The sequence below is a fragment of the Prosopis cineraria genome, unplaced genomic scaffold, assembly GCF_029017545.1.
Source record: "Prosopis cineraria cultivar Desert tree isolate PC_DT_omini unplaced genomic scaffold, ASM2901754v1 PC2, whole genome shotgun sequence".
NCBI lineage: Eukaryota > Viridiplantae > Streptophyta > Magnoliopsida > Fabales > Fabaceae > Prosopis > Prosopis cineraria.
Genome location: NW_026555333.1, coordinates 17,705,988 through 17,714,465, shown reverse-complemented (window position 1 = coordinate 17,714,465; position 8,478 = coordinate 17,705,988). Strand labels below are relative to the sequence as shown.

Here is an 8,478-nt window from a genome sequence, read left to right as displayed (position 1 = left end):
GGGTTGTCGTATGAGCACTGTCGTGCAAAACATGCAGAAGCTCTTTTGGTCCATTCTTGCACATCACCTGTCATCATTAATCATGCATCGTTTCCTTGGGACACATGAGCGAGAAGACTACGGCTAAAAGTTAACTAGAGAAAGGTATGACACCTTTGCGGAGCTTTCACGATATAATTCCATTCACGTTCCAAGTTATGGCCGCTGTTGGAAAGCATGTTATACGCAGACTTTACCGAGAATAAACCATCTTTCTCCCCGCGCCAATGCACTGAATTAAGTACCATCACTAATTTACCCTAACACAGCACCAACTATTTCCCAAGTAGCTTTGATTCCAACCCACACATCAGAACCTGGTTCTATGAGCATCAATTTTGGAGGAAAACTTACAATTTATCATATTATTTTAATGGATTAAAGTGCAAAAATATCAAAGCTTTTAATATATTTAAGTCACAATAGTGCATAAATTGATAACCATTAACTTTATAAAAGAGACGGACCCCAATCATTTTAATTCTATAGTTAGAACTTAACAGTCAATATTAGACTATTTTAACATATTATTGAGGAAGATTGGTGTCTTTTATAAAATTAATAGATACATAGCCATATGCACTATTGTTGATTTAATGATACTCCCTCTATCTCAAATTATAAGACAACATTGATGAAATTTTTTTTCTCAAAATATAAGACAATCTTAGAAAACTAAGGTTTTATTAATGATACTTATCCAATATTATATATCTTTCAAGTGGAGAGAAAAATAAAATGATATTGTAGTGTAATGTTTAATTATGTAGGAGTATTTTTGAAAGTTTATAGTTTTATTTTCAAAAAGCAATTAGTTGGTAAAGTGTTATTATTGTGTTTTACTGGTATATGTAATCTTGTTCTAAATTGTCTTATAATTTGAAATGGAGGGAGTACTAAAAGCTCTAGGATAAAAAGTTTTTGGGTACTTTTGCATTTTAACCTTGTACTAATTTACACATCTCTTATAAATTTTAGAAAAAGTAGTTGAGATGTTAATATTTAAAAGATGATTTATAATTTTTGATAAATTTTATAAATAATAATATTCACATTATTAAATATTAAACTATTTAATATTTTAACAAGATTTTATTAAAAACATAATAATTGATTCGATAATCACTCAGTAGTTAGTCAAAGTGGCATTAGTCTATTTGAATTTATTTATAATTCAAGGAAATATTAATTTTCTTATAAAATCATTTTTTATACTTTTTTCTGTAATTTTCTAAGTCAATTAATAGTGTCAAATTAATGGATATTTAATGAAAGGATGAAGTAACTCTATTTTTTAATACATGAAGGAGGATATTGCACCATCTCAATTTCAAGGTATGCTTTTCAAACTCTTTCTCTCTCATGAAAGCTTAATTCCTTAACTTTCTTTCTCTATCATACTTAGATTCAAATATACTCTGCATTTGCCTCTCTGAGGAATGTGTGCGCTAGAAAGAATCTGACGAAAGATCCATGTGTGTAAACCCATGTCACTACGCTTAGAGATCTGTGAGTTAAAATATCAAAGGGTTGAGGATCCTAAAGCAGCTCGAGTTTGCCTAGAAAAGGCATTGAGGAGCCTTATCTAGATCAATATACCCTGTAGCATTAAGATACAAGGATTTTTAAGACTAGGCACACATGTATCCCTTTCATCTGGATGGTCTAGATTTATAGCTTTTATTTTTTATTTTTATTATAAAAAATTATAAAATTTTGATAAATCTATTTTATTATCAATCTGAAAGATTTAATTTAATATTAATTTTTTAAAAAATTTTTATAAATTGATTATCTAAATATATTCTAGACAGATTAGATTCTAAGTACATCTAGATAGTCAATTTATAAAACTTTTTTAAAAAATTAATGTTAAATTAAACCATCCAAATTAAATCTGTATTATCCAGATTTATGATAAGATACATTTATTAAAATTTTATATTTTTTATTTTAATAAATAAACATAAAATAAAATAAAAATTGAAAAATCTGGATGGGGTAAAGATGGATCATCAGGTGATGGGCACCACCACCTGATGAGCACTGAAGCCAAATCCGCATAAATACTGCCAGTTCTGTCCTATGCATGCAGTCATTAGTGCAAGTCCTTCTTGTCATCTTCATCTTCATCGTTGACATGGAACATCTCAAGCCAAACTCTGCAAACTCTCCTCCCCTCACCCTTTAGGCCTCCTCGATAGAGCCGCCGCCCTCTACGGTGACTGCACTTCTATCATCTACAAAATTAATCATGACACCACAATCACCTTCACTTGGTCCCAAACTCGAGATCGATGTCTCCAACTAGCTTCCTCTCTCAGCTCTCTCGTCGGTCATGGCGATGTTGTCTCCGTCATCGCCCCCAACATCCCCGCCATGTACGAGCTCCAGTTCGCAGTTCCCTTCACTGGTGCCGTCGTCAACAACATCAGCACCGGCCATAGTGATAAAGAAATGTCCGTCATCCTCCGCCATGGTGAATCCAAGCTCGTATTTGTCGATTACGCCTCCTGCGATCGGGTCGTCGATGCCATCTCCGGGATGCCTCCAGAGACTCCAAGGCCTGTCCTTGTCCTCATCACCGGCAAATCAACTGAACCCGCATCAAAGGGCTTCATTGATACGTACGAGGGATTGGTGAAGAAAGGTGATAAGAATTTCAAGTGGATCCGACCCGAAAGTGAGTTGGCTCCGATGACTCTGACTTACACGTCGGTTTCGCCGTCGCGTCCCAAAGGAGTGGTTCATTGCCACCGAGGGATCTTCATGACCACCGTCAATTTTCTGATCGAGTGGGCCATCCCCAAAAAACCGGTCTTCCTGTGGCCGACGCTGTATTATCCTCACGATAATGGCTCGAGCTTCCCATGGGCAATAGCAGCCGTGGGAGGAACCAATATCTGCGTCCGTAATTTCGACGCAGCCAAGGTGTTTGATCTGATCAAAAGCTACGGTGTCACACACATGTGCACCGAACCGGCGATACTCAAAACGCTGACAGACTCCTCCTCAACAAAAGAGCCCTTGGAAAGCCCCGTTCAAGTTCTGACAGCAGCAGCAGTACTGCCACCAGCCGAAGCGTTTCACCGAGCAGGAGCTTTAGGGTTTGTGGTTACTTATGGGTACGGGTCAATCCAAACAGGGGGGTTGGTGGTTTCATGTGAGTGGAATGAAAAGCTGGAGGCGTGGCGAGGGGTGAGAACAATCGGGCTCGAGGAGATGGATGTGGTGGATCCGGATTCGGGTAAAATCGTCCAAGGCAAAGGTGGCGATGACGGGGAGACCCGCCGCGGGGAAGTGGTTTTTCGGGGCAATTCACTCATGTCGGGCTACTGGAAAGATCCGAATGCGAAAGAGTGCTTCAAGAATGGGTGGTTCCTTGCGCAGGACTCGGGGACGATGCATCGAGATGGGTACTTAATAAAACGTCCACTGAAGTACAGTCCTGAGGCGCAGATGATGAGATTAGAGCCGGAAAGAACGAACGTGGTTGGCATAAAGATACGCAGAAATTATTATGCGCATGACATGCACGGAACGATGCTGAGAAGGTCACATGTTAATATCAAAACATTCCCTAAATTCCCTCTGACCACTGTTCATGTGAACAGTGGTAGCTTCATCCCTTATATGGGAATTTGAATTTGGGGACAGTTGGGATTGAGGATCTCATGGTAAGAATATATATTTACGAAAAAGCATCAATAATTCTTCGGACAAAAACACGGGGGAAAAAGCACAAAAATATCGGGACTGAAATGCAGTAACGTGGAAGATAAAATGCAATTTTTTTTTACCACACAAAAAAAAATCTGCATCGCACCTTCCATGTCATCCATTTTAGCTCTTGTATTTTGCGATATTTTTAATCCATGTTTTTGGCTTGAAAAGTCCGGGCGTTCAATTTCTGAAGTGATCCTTTATTCCCAACTTTCCTCTGAATTGGCTTGGTGGCAGAAGCTTACTTTAAGTCATGTCATCAGGGCATTTCTAAGGCTTCTTTCATCAAAATTTAAATATAGAAAAGTTCTATAAAATCATTCTAAAATTTCATGTTTTTAATTTACTGAAGATGTCAATTTTTACTGAATAGTTGTTAATTATTGTTACTTAATTGTTAACTGAACAACTATCCAGTAATAATTGATAACTTTGATTAAAAAAAAAAATGTGAAACTTCAAAGTAATTTTGTGATTCATGAAACTTTTCTATATTTAGATTCATTCTGTAATGATAGCGTGCCTATATATGTATATATTGCAATAATGTGTGGAAATATAATTTCCCACCGCAAGCCTACGATGTGTGTTTATTTTATTTTATTTTTGCTTGTAATATACTTAATTCTGGCTTGGTGGAAATGTATCATGTTTTGAGCTTTCCTGAATAAACTTACACAGGATGTTTATGATGTGTAGTAATTCTTTCCTGAGTAAACTCACACACACACACACACACATGATGAGAAATTAACGCAAATTCAATCATTTTGTATCGCGTTATTGAAAATAAAATGACAATATAAATGCATGGAAAGAAACCGTATCTTTTATGATTATAAATTAAAGAGAAGTTTCAGTAATATGAACAAATCAAAATGGCACAAGACTAATAAACATAGTATCTTCTTGACTAAGATATTTTTAAATTGAAGGACATTGATTTTGCAACACTTCAATATCCCTGGTGTTGCATGTATTGGATTGAAGATGGCCTATTCAGCTTACCCCTTTGACATGATCAGTTTATTCTCATGGATGTTTTCATCAATACGGATTGATGTAAGAAAAATAAATAACATAACAGACACACACACACACAATTTTTTCGGCAACAAAGATAATATAACATATAATTGAGTCACATAACATTGGGAACAGAGAAAATTATATTATCTGCAGCTAGAAAAATCTCCCGATATGATAAACTAAATTAATATTTCTATAAAATTTATAAAATTATATTTGATATTTTTTTGGTTGAAAAGATTATTTGACTGTCTCAGCATTTGATATATATTATAATAAGCATAACCCAGAAATTATGAGAAAAATTGGCTAAGGCAAAGAAAGAGGAGAGTTACAACATTTACAGGAAGTTCCCCTTCATTTTCTTATAAATTTCAAGATTTTGACACCGAAAAAAATGAAAAGAGGCAAATAAATAACTTAATGACTTATATAATTTTGCCAAGTTATCCTTACTGTATTTTGTATTTTTAAATTTTCATATGATTCCACAATTTTTAAAAAGCCATAAGTTTGGTATATTTATTAGAGTATACTATATGGTATGTATATTGAACTTTTATATGTTAATGTTGTGAGACTATCTTGATAAAACAGGAACTTTTACTTGGCAATAAAATTGAATACAACTCTACATGAAGTCATTTTTTTTTTCTTGTATAAATGTGTACGCTCATTTTCTATCTCCAAATCAGGGATATTTTTATCATTTGATCTTAAAAGATATTTGCACTTTCAAACTTTTGGGCAGTAACAAATTTATATTTCTTTGAACCTTGGCTGTCATGATGTTGCTTGAGGGGCCTTGGTTGATAGTATTCTTTATTCTTTTTCTAACATTAAATTCAAAGCTTTCTTTAAGAATTAGTAAAATATTACTTATAAAAAATAAAATGTTTTTAAACAGATAAATGAATTAAATAAGGGTAAACTTGAACAAATTTTCTTGTTCTAACAACACTAATAATTAAAGTACTACTCCTTGTTTCTGGTAAGAAAATTAGAATTGACTCACTTCCATCTTATTTATAGATATAGAGAAAGAGAGAGAGGGAGAAGAATTTTTTTATTCTACTTATAAGTCACATTTTTTATTCTATTTATAAATCACATCATTAAATTTTTATTATAAATTTATTCTTTTACCCTTCATTAAATGTTAGTAAGAAATAGCACATTATTAAAGTATGTATTCCTAAGATTCCTATTACATGGTACGTTCTAGAATTTTTTTCAATTCTTAATATAATAATGCACTTGATAGGGTATTAATTAAATTTTTTCAATATTACATTTATTTAAACTCATTAACTATAAAACAGAATAAAATGATGCAAAATTAAAAAAAATCTTTAAATAAGAGTAAAAATTATAATTTTATTATATTTTTAGGCCGTGGTAATTTTGAGGACCACTACTACAAAATAGGTATTTTATGATGTATTTTATCCTAAATGTGAGACAGATCAAATGTACACTTTAGCCCAACTTTTGCCCAATATATTAACTAATTTAAAGTTAACAAGCGTGATTGAGATATAGAATATAGCTTTTTTTTTTTTTTTTGGGTTGGAATACAGAAGATAGCTTTATCTCCACACTAGCTGGCTATTAAGAAGTAGATTTCAAATTAACGTTCTTTTTTTATATATGTATCTCCGTACAATAGTCAAATTAAACCAATTCAAGTTGTTAATTAATCAAATCCTCATCTTGGGTGTCTACATATGGTAGGATGGAGATAAAATAATAGAGTTTAGCCCAGTGGGACAAAATAAAACCTATATTTTAACCATTTTTTTCCACGTTTTTCGTGCACCAGGACAAACTTTTAATAATTTCTCTCCATTCTTTGTTATGGAAATGTATGCACTGTGTAAGGTTGACAATTACAATTTAATTCCCTAAAAATATAGTAAAATTCAGTTTAAAGATCATATTCCTTAATTGTAAATAATACAATCTGTTTTGCCAAAAATACCCTTACAAAGACTTGTCTACTGGCTGTCGGAAAACCTATAGGAGGCAACCCAATTTTTTTCCGAACAATTTTTTTTTTCTTGAAAAGAATTACCTTTTTCTAAATCATTCGATGATGACATGCAGCTGCAAATGCCTAATAATATATCATGGGTTTGGAATTCCTCGATTTCGCTACCTAAAAAGTTTAACCTCACATGAAATTGACATATTTCAAACATGAACTAGATTTTTAGTGACTGAAAAAAATTACTGTTGAAAATGTTTAAATTGGGTTTGATATTTTCTTTAACTTCGCTATTGAAAAGATCTAACATTACATAAAAATTAACCTACTTTAGACTTGGACTAAATTATTGGAAACTAAAAATACAATTAGTGAAAATATTAATATGAGTATGAATTTTTTTAACTCTATTTTTGAAAAGTTTTAATTTCACTTAGAAATAAATCAGTAGTACTTAGTTTAGTTACTAACAATTTAACCCATATATACTTGAAACAAGTCAATTTCCAAATGATTTGAACCGAACGACGTCACCGGCAGCTGGCATGAAGATATCTGGCAACCAGCCGGAGACACTCATCAATATATTCGATGACATGGTTTGGAGGTACATACATATTTTCTAATTTTAATGTATACTCGTTTCAATCCCTATTACAAGGATAGGTAATTAAGTTAGATTAACTTTGTCTGAAAATAAAATAAACTTTTAATTTTACCTTTATTTAAATGAAAAATTTTTAAATTTGCATTTTATTCTCTCTCATAACTAATGAGCTTAACTAGGAATGATCTTGAAAAAACATAATTAATACATCCTATAGTGTACCTTATATTAAAGACTAAGGATTCTTCTAGAAAGTGCCATATGATATGGACCGGATTGAGTATATATTAAGCACAATTTTCATCGTTAGTTACCAATATATATATATATATATATATATTAACTAATCATATGGCAAAGGAAAAAACTCTGTCTTTCTCACCTTATCTTTGACCAAAACTAGTTGAAGGACTGCTGTTACTCTATTAATTGTTAGGTTAGCCTTTAATTATATGGTTTATTTGTCATTTTCAATTCTTCCTTCTCTCTCCCTCTCTCTCTCTCTCACACCCACACACACACACACACGCATAGCTTGGCTTGCACTTGAATTGACCTTTTCTTAACTCCGCGTTCAATTAACAAGTCATCTCAGCTTTAGACTAATTATTATTAGGATTTTATATTTCATATCACCCAACAACAACATCACAACTATGATCTTGTATGAATCCTGCCAGTGCTGCCTTGTGCAGTCAGAGCAAGTCCTTCTTGTAATCTTCATCTTCATCGTTGATATGGAATATCTCCACCCAAACTCTGCAAATTCTCCCCCTCTCACTCCTTTAGACCTCACCAACAGAGCTGCCACCATCCACGGTGACGGCACTTCTATCATCTATGATGACATGCACCACCTTCATTTGGTCCCAAACCACCGCCGCTGTTTTCAACTAGCTTCCTTTATCAGCTCTCTCAGAATCCGGCGCGGCGATGTCGTCTTCGAAGTTGCAGTTCCCTTCATTGGCGCCATCCTCAACAACATCAGTGAACGTGTCGCCTTCATCATTTCCTCATCCCTCGACCCAGTGGCAAAGACAGGGTACCGCCCTCCCTAACTTTTAAATTTTTTTTCTTAGTGAAATGTGGAAGT

General features: G+C 33.6%; 1 pseudogene; it reads left to right on the top strand.

The window, feature by feature from the left end:
• Window positions 1-2,179: 2,179 nt before the first annotated feature.
• LOC129302586 (probable acyl-activating enzyme 6) lies at window positions 2,180-3,684 on the top strand (annotated as a pseudogene).
• The last annotated feature ends 4,794 nt before the right edge of the window (window positions 3,685-8,478 follow it).